Consider the following 12061-nt stretch of genomic DNA (forward strand, 5'->3'; position numbering starts at 1 on the left):
GGCTTGGCGTAATAAAATCAGCCGGAGCTCCCTTAAACGGAGCCATTCCGGTGAATTAAGTTGTGAAATCTAATCTATTATATCCATAAAGGAGAATGCTTTCATTGTAAATTCAGGCTATCAGGCAACCATACCTGGGGCCAGCCTCCCTTTCGGATTTGCTACTTGAAGGCTTATCAAATTACTTCAAAATGTGGGGCTACCCTCTCCATATCTCATGGCAACAAAAATTAAATGTGGCAACATTTCTTTTAATAGTAGGAAGAGGTCAGGTAGGACCGCCACAACAAGGGGGGATAATTAAAAAAAGGCTTTCCTCCCTTCACCCCTTCTCCGTGTTGGGAAGCACGGTGACCGTTTTACCAATTAATTCGAGTTTTTAAAACAATCTGAACCGGCCGGGACGTCCTCGGCGTTCTCTTCTGCTCGGTGGCTGGACGCGTCCAGGACGGGACTCCCGGGTGGATCGCACATGGGCCCCGAAGAGCTCGGGCACCGGCCCTGTGGCCCCGGTGCGGGGACCGCGTGGCCCGGCCCCTACCGACGTCCCTGTGCCCGCACACCTGGGCCGGGGAAGGGCCTGCGGCCTAGCGCACTGGTGGCGGCTCCCCGCAGTGGCCGGGCCAGACAAAGGAGTCGCCCACGAGGGGTTACTCGGCACCCCCTTGTCCGTGCCCACCCCGGGCCGTGCTGCAGCAGCGCGGAGCAGGGCCCTCCAGCACCCCGGCAGCGGTTACCTGGCTGGCAGCCGGGGAGTGGGGTGCTGCACTGCGTGCCCGCGGGGGGGGGGGGGGGGGGGGGGCCGGGGTCCGAGCCCTCCCTGCCCAGACCACACCCTCCCTCGGCGACACCTCCGTCCGTTTTCCAGAATTAACTGACTCCAGGCTGGGTCCAGCGTGTGCACCGGCCAGAAGTTGGGGCGCCCCGGGACTCTCCACCCGCGCTCCGGAAGAGGGCTGTTGGGGGACGGCAGGGAGGGGGTCGAGTGGCTCGAAACTCCCAGGTAACCGGAGGACGCGGCTCGGTGTCAGGCGGCCGCAGATTTATGAGGCGCCGGCGGAGTGTCGGCCAGGCCTGGCCGAGGCCGCCAGCGCACCCGCCTAATCTCTGACTTCCATCTAATTATTTTGTTCCTGCCACTTTCAACTCAGTGTCCAGAGAAGCAAACAAAGGGAGGATGGGGGATGGGCCTCTAGGCAGCGACGGGGAATCGGCGGGGTCCCCCCCCAGCACGGCCGGGGCCCCAGGATGCCCCAGGCGGTACCCTGCTTGGGTCTCCAGGAAGGCGAAGGTCCCCCCACGGAGGGTGACCATCCCGGGGTGGAGGGGGGTGCTCACTCTCCGGCCGGCTCACCCTCGGCCACCGGTTAGGGTGGGGGCCGAGACCCCCGGGCCGGTCTCCGAGCCTGGAGCGTCGGTAGCGCGTCCAACGCGCCAGCAGGCAGGGCTCCTTGGGAGGATTCCCTGTGAGTGCCCTGGGGCGGCGGGAGAAAGAAAAAAATACTTCCCCTAAATTGCAGTGGAGGGGTCCGTGGAGGGGGCTCGGCCGGGTGCGCCCAACCGGAGGCAGTAGAGAAGGCAGAGGGAGGCCGGATTTCTTTTCTTCCCACAAGATAAAAGATCCGCCCAAGCGGGTAAGAAAGGAGTGAAACTTGCATTTTTCATGTTTAAAAAAAAAAATTCTAAAATGGAAAATGACTTTAGTGGTCACCACCCATAAGTCAACTAAAAACAGGGATAATTAGAGTGTGGGGAATTCGGGGGACCATAAATCTTCGGTGCCTTTTCTCCGGGAATCGGGAGCCTTTACGGTTTGTTGAGTTTTATTCGGGGCTTTGGTGGATGCGGGTCTGCGCCAGGGCCGCCGTGCCCGGGCGACCAGGGACGCGCTCGGCGAGGGCGCCGCGAACCCCTCGGCCGCGGCCCTGGAGCTGGAAACCGAAAGTCTGCACTTTGCTGGGAGGAGAGGCCCTTCTAGCCATCGGGGCCCCTCTCCCCCGCCGGGTGACCACGACTTGGGACGAACTGAAGCAGGGTCTTAGGGACTAGGTATCGGTACAGAGCCCGAGCCCGGGTGGGGGCCTCCTTTTCTTCCCAGTTCAGACTCAAAAGACAATATTCGGGTGTGCAGGGGGCCTGGGAGGTGAGGCCTTTCTTAAGAGTGTGCCCCGTTTGAGCCCCCACCCCTTTCGCCTGGGCCCTTTGTTCTCATTTATGGAGGGAGGGGGAGCGGGAGAAACGGCCACAAAATGCCCCCCTCCGCTTTAATCATCAAATCTCTTCCTTTTCAGCCTCCCCTCTAACGGCGAGGAACACATTTCACTCCAAAGGGGGATTTCCCCCCCACCCGGTAGAGGCCGAATTCCCAGTTTCCCACGTAGGACTCTTTCGTGAAAGTCTCCAAACAAAAGCACCCCGCGTCCGAACATCACCTAAAGACCATCAGTCCGGGTGGGAGAGTGGGCAGGAGAAGACGCATTCCCTTCCCTAGAGTATCCCCCGAATAAAGCGCGCCCTTTGCGCCCTTTCCGAGGACCCTCTCCAACCCTCCCCTTTGTTGCAAAGATTCAGTTCGGTCCTAAGAGCAGGGGCGGTGGAGGGGGGGCGGTTACAGGTTCACTATCAGAAGAGTTCTCCCCCCAAAACGATTCTCCGAGGACTTCTTTTGTTTGACGTGGGCATGGGGGAGGGGACGAGCCCGCCCCAGGCTGGCTATGCGGCCTCCCCTATCAACCCCCCCAAAAAACAAAGCCCACGGCCTGCCCTAACTGGCAAGTCCGGGGCTCCTGGGGCCAGGAGGAGCTCGCTGCAGCGCGAGGGGAGCTGCAGCCCTGCACCGGCCGAGCTCGGGTCTCCCCATTCCAGCTTCCCCCCGAACTGAGCATCGCAGCGCTCCACGGAATCCGGGTTTTCCAGGGGAGAAGGGTGGAGAGTGCGGGGAACAAAGCCGGGCGCCCCAGCTCCGGGCCGAGGCGGGGCTCGTGGTCTCTTGGGTGCATTCCAGGGGCCCGCCCGGAGCGGCAGAGGCGCGGGCAGGAGGCGCCCCGGAGCCCGCGGACACACGCTTGCAGCGAAGGGCTCTTACACACCAGCCGGGTTTATTCGTTCCCTACCCGGGTGCGCTCGGGGCGCGCGGGAAACAAGGAAACGCACGTACCTGGCGGCGCTCCGAGGGGCCCCCGAAGCCACTCCCCGCCCGGCCGGTCGCCCCGCGGCCCGTCCCCCCCTCCCCGGACGCGCGCGGAGCCCGCCGCCGGGGCCGCGTCCTGCAGCCGGCGCCAGGGCCCGCGCCTCCTCCCGGGGGGTCCCCGCGGGCCGGGGCCGGGGCTCGGGTCGCGGGTCCCGCCCCCGGCCCGGGCGCATCCTCCCCGGCCGGGGCCCCGCGTGCGCACGTCCCCCGCCGAGCTGCGGAGCGGCCGCGGAGCCCTCGGGGAAGACGAGGAGGCGGCGGCGGCCGCGGTCCGGGCAGGAGCCCCGGGGCGGGAGGGGTGCTGGGCGGAGGGGCGGGCTCCCCGCGCCCCGCGGCCGCCGCCCTCCCGGGCGCCCCGCCCCGCCCCCGGCCCGCCCCCGCGCCGAGCCCTCCCCCGCCGCCGCCCAATCACCGCCCGCCTCCGCCGCTCCCTTTGTCTGGGCCGCGGGCTCGGGCCAATGGCAGCGCGCGGACACGCGGGAGGCGCGCGCCTGGGCCAATGGGCTGCCCGGACGGGCCGCGGGGGGCGGAGCCTGGGACCCGGTCGGCGCGCGGCGGGGCGGAGGCGGGCGGCCCGCGGCGGGGCCCGAGGCTCTCGGAGCCGCCTGTGCCGTGACCGTGCGCGGCGGGACCCGCGTGTCCCCGGCGGGGGAGCGAGGGGACCCTGAGCGCCGCAGCCTCCAGGGACGTGCGGCTCAGAGGCGTCTCCGCCCCAGACCGGGTCCCCCGGGGTGGGAGTGGCCGCGCTCACCCGGGTCACCCCGAGCAGGGGGCGGCCCAGCCGGCGCCCCTGAGCAAGGTCCGGAGCCTCCCAGATGCCCAGGGCTGGTGCCTGCTGCGCCCCGCTCCTGGGGCAGGCGGGGTCGCCCCCCACCGGGAGCACCCACCCAGGGGAGGGTCCCCGCCGAGCCCTCCTGCACGCCCCGCCCCGTGCGGGGGACGCGTTCTGGCCCCTGGATGATGTCCTTGTTCGCTCCCCACCGAGGGAGGAGGTGAACCCCCCATCCCCAGGATGCCAAGTTGCTCCTCCCGGTCTCCCCCCCAGGGAGACACACGAAAAGCAGGTTGGCTTGCTTCTTCCTGGGGGGCCTTCCGCGCCCGCTCCCTACCTTCTCTGGAGGTAGAAGTTACAGCCTTAGTTCCACCAGGAGACAGTCCTCAGAGAAGGTGGCTTCCAAACTTGCCTTGGTTTCCAAATCTGGGCTCAAAATAAAATCGCAAATAAACCAAAGTAGAAACCTGAGCACTGCAGTCTGTGGGTGGCTCACTTTGAAAGCACTGGACCTACGCAGACGCTGGAATGTCCGCTCTGGAGGGTGCGGACCCTCCCGGGGGTGGGGGGTGGGGGGTGGACACTGGAGTGAGGTGCTGGCTGCCAGAGGGACCTGCCATGTCACAACCGTCCCAGGACTCATAGGGTTTGGCCTGAGGATTCTCGGTCCCCACACCACTGGAGCTGATGCCACCAAAGTCACCAGGCAGCTCCCTATTTCCAAGGCCACAAGACAGTGACCTCTAAGTGTCCACTTTGGGGTTCCCCACTCCAGGCCAAGGGGATCCTGAGGCAGGTCCAAGAAGGCCAGCAGCGGCTTTCCATGGCCCAGGCCCCACAGACCCCATCAGCTTGGCCTTGGAAGTTGTCCTGGGGATGAAGCGTCCCACGTCCTGAGAACCGATCAGGTTTAGGTGCCACAAGGAGATTGAGTACAGATGGTGGTCTAGACCCTTCCTAGCAGTCTCTGGACTCCCACCCTCGATAACCAGGAAATGACAGAAGAGTTTAAACCCATTCTAGGGCAGCCCGGGTGGCTCAGCGGTTTAGCGCCGCCTTCAGCCCAGGGCGTGATCCTGGAGACCCGGGATCGAGTCCCGCGTTGGGCTCCCTGCATGGAGCCTGCTTCTCCCTCTGCCCGAGTCTCTGCCTCTATGTCTCTCATGCATAAATAAATAAAATATTTAAAAAAATAAAATAAAATTCATTCTAACCACAAGAACAGTAAGGTGCCCTCAGTGGACCAGAAATCCCCAGGGCCTTTGGGAAGATGGGTGATGGTGGGAACGGTCGCCCTGGCTTGAGGGAAGAAACCAAGCTACAAGCGCAGAGGCAGCCAGGCTGGCAGTTGATGGTAGCTCAGGGGCAGCAGCTGCAGGGTCGGGGGTCGGGGGTCTGGGGTGTGCCCGGCAGCGGACGGTGGACAAGGAAGAAACCCTATTGTGACTGCTACCTGGAAGGCACAGGGAGCCCGTGTCCCCCGCCCCCCTGGGCGGTCCCCAACGCCCCCAGCAGCGTGCTGGGCCCTCCACCCAGCGGCTCGAGGCCACTGACAGCTTGCTGACGGACAAATGGCAAACTTGGCGTCTGAGGAGGAGCACCCACCTGGAATCGGCAACCCGTGGGCAACCGAGCAGCACTAGTGGAGGCGCGACGCAGGGCGGATGCTGCAGCTGTCCCCCGGGTCGCATGCCCCTCCCCGAGAGCGCGGGCTGGACGCCGTGTCCCGGCTTCCCAGTTTCCTTTTTTTTTTTTATAAATTTTTATTTATTTATGATAGCCACAGAGAGAGAGAGAGAGAGAGGCAGAGACACAGGCAAAGGGAGAAGCAGGCTCCATGCACCGGGAGCCCGATGTGGGATTCGATCCTGGGTCTTCAGGATCGCGCCCTGGGCCGAAGGCAGGCACCAAACCCCTGAGGTACCCAGGGATCCCCGGTTCCCCAGTTTCCTTAGCCGGGGAGTGCGGCCAGGACACCCGCCGCTCTCCGGAGGAGCCTGAGCAGAAGGACAGGTGCGCCTTCCAGGCTAGAACCTTGCTCCGCACGCTTCCCCTTCCCGGAGCCTAACCGGTGGCAGCCGGTGACAGGAGCTTCAGAGACCGCTGGTCACCGTCAGCGTGGGGTCCTGAACAAAGGCGGGAGCTAAGGCCACCGCCAAATTGGGGCCTTTCCTGTGGCTTCGCCAGAGAGAAAGAAGCTTCTCATAGGTCTGCGCTGGCACACCAGGGCCTGTGCATTGGGGGTGATTTAACTTCCCGGGATCCCCGCTCCTCGCTCCCCTGCACCAGAATCTCACGTCTGCCGGCCACGCCACGGCCTCGGGATGAGCGGGATGTGCCCCTCTCCTGGACTTTGCACTCGGCAGTGTGACTCCCTCGGCCAACACGTTGGTGGCCGGTGTGAAGCGAGTGGGGGCTCCAAGTGCGCCAGCGGGGTCCGCCTCGTTCACTGCGGGGGGGGGGAGCCCCAGAGCCGCCGGAACCGGCCTGCAGCAACCCTCAGAGCTGCGGTGTGAGCATCGGGAGGCTGCTTTGCCGCGAACCCGGAGAGGTTTGTTATGCAGCATTGCTGTGGCAACAGCTGACTAATACGCCCACCCTCACTGATGCAGAAGTGGGTGCCCAGGGAGCTGGCGTGACAAAGCCCTAAACTATGTGGTGTTGGCTTAGCGGTTGGCTTGTGGATGCCGGGGAAACGGCTCTGGTGAGCTGGAAATAATAACACACTTCCCGTGTTATGTCGCGGCAGCACATTTGGGAAAACCGGGGCAGTGACAGACTAGGGCCCGGGCGCGCGCTGGCAGGTGCCTGCTGCTTCGCTGTGGCGTTAGCGAAAAGCGAGGGTCAGCTTGCAGAGTGGCCCCGGGGCCGGGGACCCACTGGACGGGAGCCGAGCGCTTAGACCTCGAAGAGCAGGAACCCCGATTGCTCCCGGGCCTTCAGGGAAGACAGCTGGGCCAACGGTGGGGGGGGGGGGGGAGCTGCAGCAAAGATCCGGTGAGGATGAGGTTGGAGGGGGCAGGGGACAGGTCCCCGGACAGCTAGACCGTCAGGTGGACAGGAAGGATGCACACCTGGGCCCAGTGGGAGGCTGCACACGTGTGAGAGACTTGGGCTTTGGGTGGGCGCCTCCCCCCGCCCCGAGATTGGTGGGAAGCCTGGGCGCTGCTGGACCTCTGGAGGCCTAAGGGCAGATGTGTCCACGTCCAGCACGGGCCCCCGATGCTCGACGTTCCCGGGCTCCCCGGGTAACTAGTTCTGCCCAACAGCATGTGCGAGGAGCGACGTGTGTTAGCTGCAGACTAGCACGGAGACCTCCTCTGAGCCTTCTTCCATGATTCCCCTTCCCTCGGCCGGAGCGGAGACAGTCAGGGGGACCGCGGAAGCCACGTGTCATAGGTGGAACACCCCCGACTGGAACATTCGCCCTGGGCGGGTGGTGAGAGATACAGAAGCTTCTAATGGGTGTGAGCAGTTACGTGCGGAGTGTACGTGTAACATTAGTTTAGCTGCACTAACACATGAAGAAGCAAGAGTTTCCGGAACACGTAGAATGTTTAAAACATCATCGGTAATACCATCAGGGAGAAAAGAATTTTTATCCTTTAAAAACAGCATCTGAAAAAAAAAAAAAAAAAAAACAGCATCTGAGGAAGCAAAGTCTCAGATGATGTTTGGTTTCTTTTTCTTTTTGATAATTTTAGGTATCATAGATTTTTACAAGAATGTATTATTTTTATGTTCAGAGGAAAAAACAACAAAGACATGTTTGTTGTGGAAAAAAAAATTAAAATAAGTTTTAAAAGATACCTTCCAAGGGCGCCTGGGGAGCTCAGTCGGTGAAGTGTCTGCCTTCGGCTCAGGTCATGATCCTGGGGTCCTGGGATCGAGTCCTGCTCCACTGAGCAGGGAGCCTGCTTCTCCTTCTCCCTCTGCTCCTGGTTGTGCTCTCTCTCTCTCTCTCTCTGGAAAATAGATAAATGAAATCTTTAAAAATAAAATAAAATTAAAAGATACCTTCCAGAAGTCAACTATCTTGGGGTGTAAAAAATTTGGACATTGAAATAAAAAAATGCTGAAAAAAAATACTCAAGGGCGCCTAGTGGGCTCAGTCAGTGGAGCATGTAACTTTTGATCTCAGGGTGGTGAGTTCGAGCCCCAGGTATGGCATAGAGGTGACTTTAAAAAAATGAAGAGACGAGCAACCACAACTCGATAGGTAGGCCAAGGAGCGGACTAGAAACGGCTGAGCCACGAACTAGTGAGGCGGGACGTCAGGCTGAAGAATTCTGTACAACACAGAGTGAAAGGTAAAAAGTTATAATGTAGGAAGAAAATTTAAGAAACGAGAAAAATGATTTCACAGTTTCCTACATCCAGTTATTTAAGTGGAATTCCAAAGGACAGAGACCAGGGGAAATGCTCTCCGTCAGTGAAGAGTACAGGAAAGCCGCCCTGGACCCAAGAAGACACATGACAACACTTTGGAACACAAAGTGAGCAAATAAAAGCTCCCAGTGGGGGCGGGGGAGGGCGGTGGAGGAAGAAAACATGTTACTTCCAAAAAAAGAAAGAAAAGGATAAGCCTGATGTCAGACATCAGCAACTTTGGATTGCAAACAATCTAGGGGCACCTTCACAGTTTGGAGGGAAAATTATTTGAGCCTATGATTCTCTGCCAGGCCTAACAGCCATTCAGCTGGGAGGAAAAACAAACACTTTTTTGGGTCATGCCAAGTGTTCGGAGAGTTTATTTCCAACAAATACTATCTGACATAATTACTAGATTATATGCTCTAGCAAAACGAAAAATGAATCCAAGAGGAAGACATGGCCTACAGGAGTCAGTGAAACTATTTTTATCGGGGAACTCGTGCTGGAAAATACTCTCAACAGTCTGGGAGGAAAATCCAGATGATCTCATCCTGAGCAGGGTGGGGAGAGGAGGAGGGAAATAAAGCTGGAAAGTGTGTCTTAATCCTGTGGACAATCGGGATACTGACTCATTCTCGACATGGGTAGGGAAAGGTAAGTTCAAATATGAATGCTAAAAATTTTAAGTAACGACTAGGTGAATAGAAATATGATTTAAGAAAAAAAGCCACAAGAACTTCCAAACCATTAGAAGAAAAAATTAGAACAAAGATAAATTTCGAATCCAACAGAAACAGGAAATGAAGGCGGGAGGGGGACGGCGGGTGGGGGGTGCGGGCAGGAAACCTGCAAATGGCAACGTGAGGCTAGATCACAGGACTGGGTTTCAGTACACTGGAATCACAATAAACGTGAAGAAGTTAAAGTCTTGCATTCAAAGGCAGAGACTTTATAAATAAAAGGGATAAATAAAAGTTCAAAGTCCAGGGACGCCTGGGTGGCTCAGAGGTTGAGCGGCTGCATTCAGCCGAGGGAGTGATCCTGGAGACCCACGGTCCAGTCCCACATGGGGCGCCCTGCATGGAGCCTGCTTGCTCCTCCCTCTGCCTGTGTCTCTGCCTCTCTCTGTCTCTCTCATGAATAAATAAAATCTTTAAAAAAAGATATTTAAAAAAACTTAAATACTTAAAAACTTAAATACTTAAAATACTTAAATACTTAAAAAAAGTTCAAAGTCCAGACCTGTGCCTGGTCCCAACACCCAACCGGGGCCCATGGAAAGAGCCCAGGCGGGAAGCTCCTGGATGGAGTCCCAGGCCCCGGGGCTGCCTGGGACAGTTATTCCCATCTTTTCTCTCATTCCCAACTGCAACTTGGCGTTGCCTCGGGTTATGAATACACAACTTGACTGCAATGACACTCCCTCAAACCACCCTACAATTATTGCAGACCCCTTGAAATATTGTTTCTTTTTTATTTTTAAAAGATTTTATTGGGCAGCCCTGGTGGCGCAGCGGTTTAGTGCCGCCTGCAGCCCACGGCCTGACCCTGGAGACCAGGGCTCGAGTCCCACGTCGGGCTCCCTGCATGGAGCTTGCTTCTCTCTCTGCCTATGTCTCTGCCTCTCTCTCTCACTCTGTATCTCTCATGAGTAAATGAAATAAAATCTTTAAAAAAAAAGTAAAATCTTAAAAAAATAGAAGATTTTATTTATTTATTCAACAAAGAGAGAATGAGCAAGGGTAACTGCAGGCAGAGGGGGAGACAGGTTCCCCTTCGAGCAGGAAGCCCAATGCGGGGCTCCCTCTGAGGACCCCGAGATCAGGACCCGAGCCAGAGGCGGACACCCAACTGACTGAGCCACCCAGGCACCCCTGAAATACTGCTTCTGTCCACCAGTACTTCCAAAATTTTGTAGTGATGTAATGTGTTAATGAAGATGCTCAAATATCACATATTGATTGTTACAATATGTCAATACACACGCCTACAAAACATACACAAGCCCTATAGACCTTGGTGATTGTATTCCAATATAACTGGTTTCTATAATAATCGTATGTGTTTCCTGTATTTTAAGGCCTTATTCTGAGAAAGGATCCACAGACCCCTAAGGTGCCCAGAAGAGTCCAGGCCAATCTTGGTGACTCTGCTGCTGAAGGCGGATCCGGGTGGGGTGGGTGTGAACGCCTGCAAAGGGACACGTGCTCCAGGACAAGCTCATTATTTCTGGGCGCGCTCCCGGAGATGTTCTGGTCTCCCCCTGGGTCCTACTGGCTTTGGGTGGGAAGCCTGCAACCAGGCTCAGGGCAGAGCCGGCCCTTCCCCACCTCTGAGTCGGAGCACAGGACCCCAGGCCTGGGAGACACTGCTGGACCTCCGGTGCTTGCCCCGTCTGCCGTGTGAAATGTTAAACTTCATTATTGGTGACGCCAGTCAGTGCGAGACAGAGTTCCTGCCCCTGCACGCCCTCCCGAAGGAAAATGCTGCACGAGCAGAGAAAATGTAGGAGGCTCACAGGTGACAGCAGGCAAATGTGCGGCTGCTTGATCTGCATGTGGGGTGCGCGGTGTGACCGTTACACGGGAGTTTGTAGGGCTGCACATATACTCCTTTAAAGGTGTATTTATTTGAGAGAGAGAGAGAGAGAGAGAGAGAGCACAGGGGTAAGGGCAGGGGGAGAGGCTCTTAAGCAGACTCCACGCAGTGCAGAGCCCAGTGTGGGGCTCGATCTCAAGACCCTGCGATCATGCCCTGAGCCGAAACCAAGAGTTGGTCATTCAACCGTCTGCGCCACCCAGGCGCCCCAGTAGGCTACACATTTAATATAGGTGCGTGTCTGTATGTATTTTGTGCTTCGATTCAAAATTTTAAAATGCCAGACCAGTGTGATGGTGGCACGGCATTGTGAATGTTCCTCGTGTCACGGAATCCTACACTTATACGTGGTTAAAATGATGAATTTCGCATGTATATTTTACCACAACGAAAAGAAAGAAAAATTCATGGGATTACAGAAAACATGCTGAATCAAATGCTAACAAAAAGGAACATATGTAGCGATATTAGTGAGAGAAATGGAATTCAAGGCAAAAGGCACAGAAGAGACCCCCCGAAGGCCACCGCATTTCACGTCCAGCCGCCACAGAGCCGCGCCAATTGCGTCAGCTGTTCCGTAGCTGTTTGGCTGCAAATAACAGAAAACTTGGGACGTCTAGGTGGCTCGGTGGTTGAGCATCTGCCTTCAGCTCAGGTCGTGATCCCCAGGGTCCTGGGCTCCCAGCAGGGAGCCTGCTTCTCCCTCTGCCTGTGTCTCTGCCTTTCTCTCTCTGTGTCTCTCATGAATAAATAAAACCTTAAAAATATTTAAAAAAATAAATAACATAAAACTTATTAGTGACCTGCACACACAGAGTTTGTTGGTCTCATGAGGCAAAGCGCAGATGTTGGCAGTCCAAGATTAAGAGAGCTACCTGAGGAAATGGTCAGAGGCACAGATTCCGCCTTCTGGCAGCATGTGTCTCGTGTCCTCATGGTGGCAAGATGGTTGCTGCGCCTCTAGTTACATCCTGTTTCCAAAAATGAGGAAGAGGGAAGGGCCAAGGGGTAAAGCTTTATCTCGACAAAGTTTCCTTTTTATTTTTAGGAGAAGTCCTTAGACGTGTCTGCCCACATCTCCTTGGCCAACAGTAGGTGACGTGGACGCCCCCGTCTTCAAGGCACAC

At 57.4% G+C, this 12061-nt stretch overlaps 1 long non-coding RNA gene across 1 annotated transcript; it reads left to right on the forward strand.

The window, feature by feature from the left end:
• The first annotated feature begins 487 nt into the window (after nt 1–487).
• Nucleotides 488–2452, forward strand: LOC121473858. The gene is made up of 3 exons (XR_005983250.1): nt 488–1003; nt 1521–1634; nt 2292–2452. It is a non-coding gene; the product is annotated as an uncharacterized LOC121473858 (long non-coding RNA).
• The last annotated feature ends 9609 nt before the right edge of the window (nt 2453–12061 follow it).

Source organism: Vulpes lagopus, chromosome 12, assembly GCF_018345385.1.
Source record: "Vulpes lagopus strain Blue_001 chromosome 12, ASM1834538v1, whole genome shotgun sequence".
Taxonomy (NCBI): domain Eukaryota; kingdom Metazoa; phylum Chordata; class Mammalia; order Carnivora; family Canidae; genus Vulpes; species Vulpes lagopus.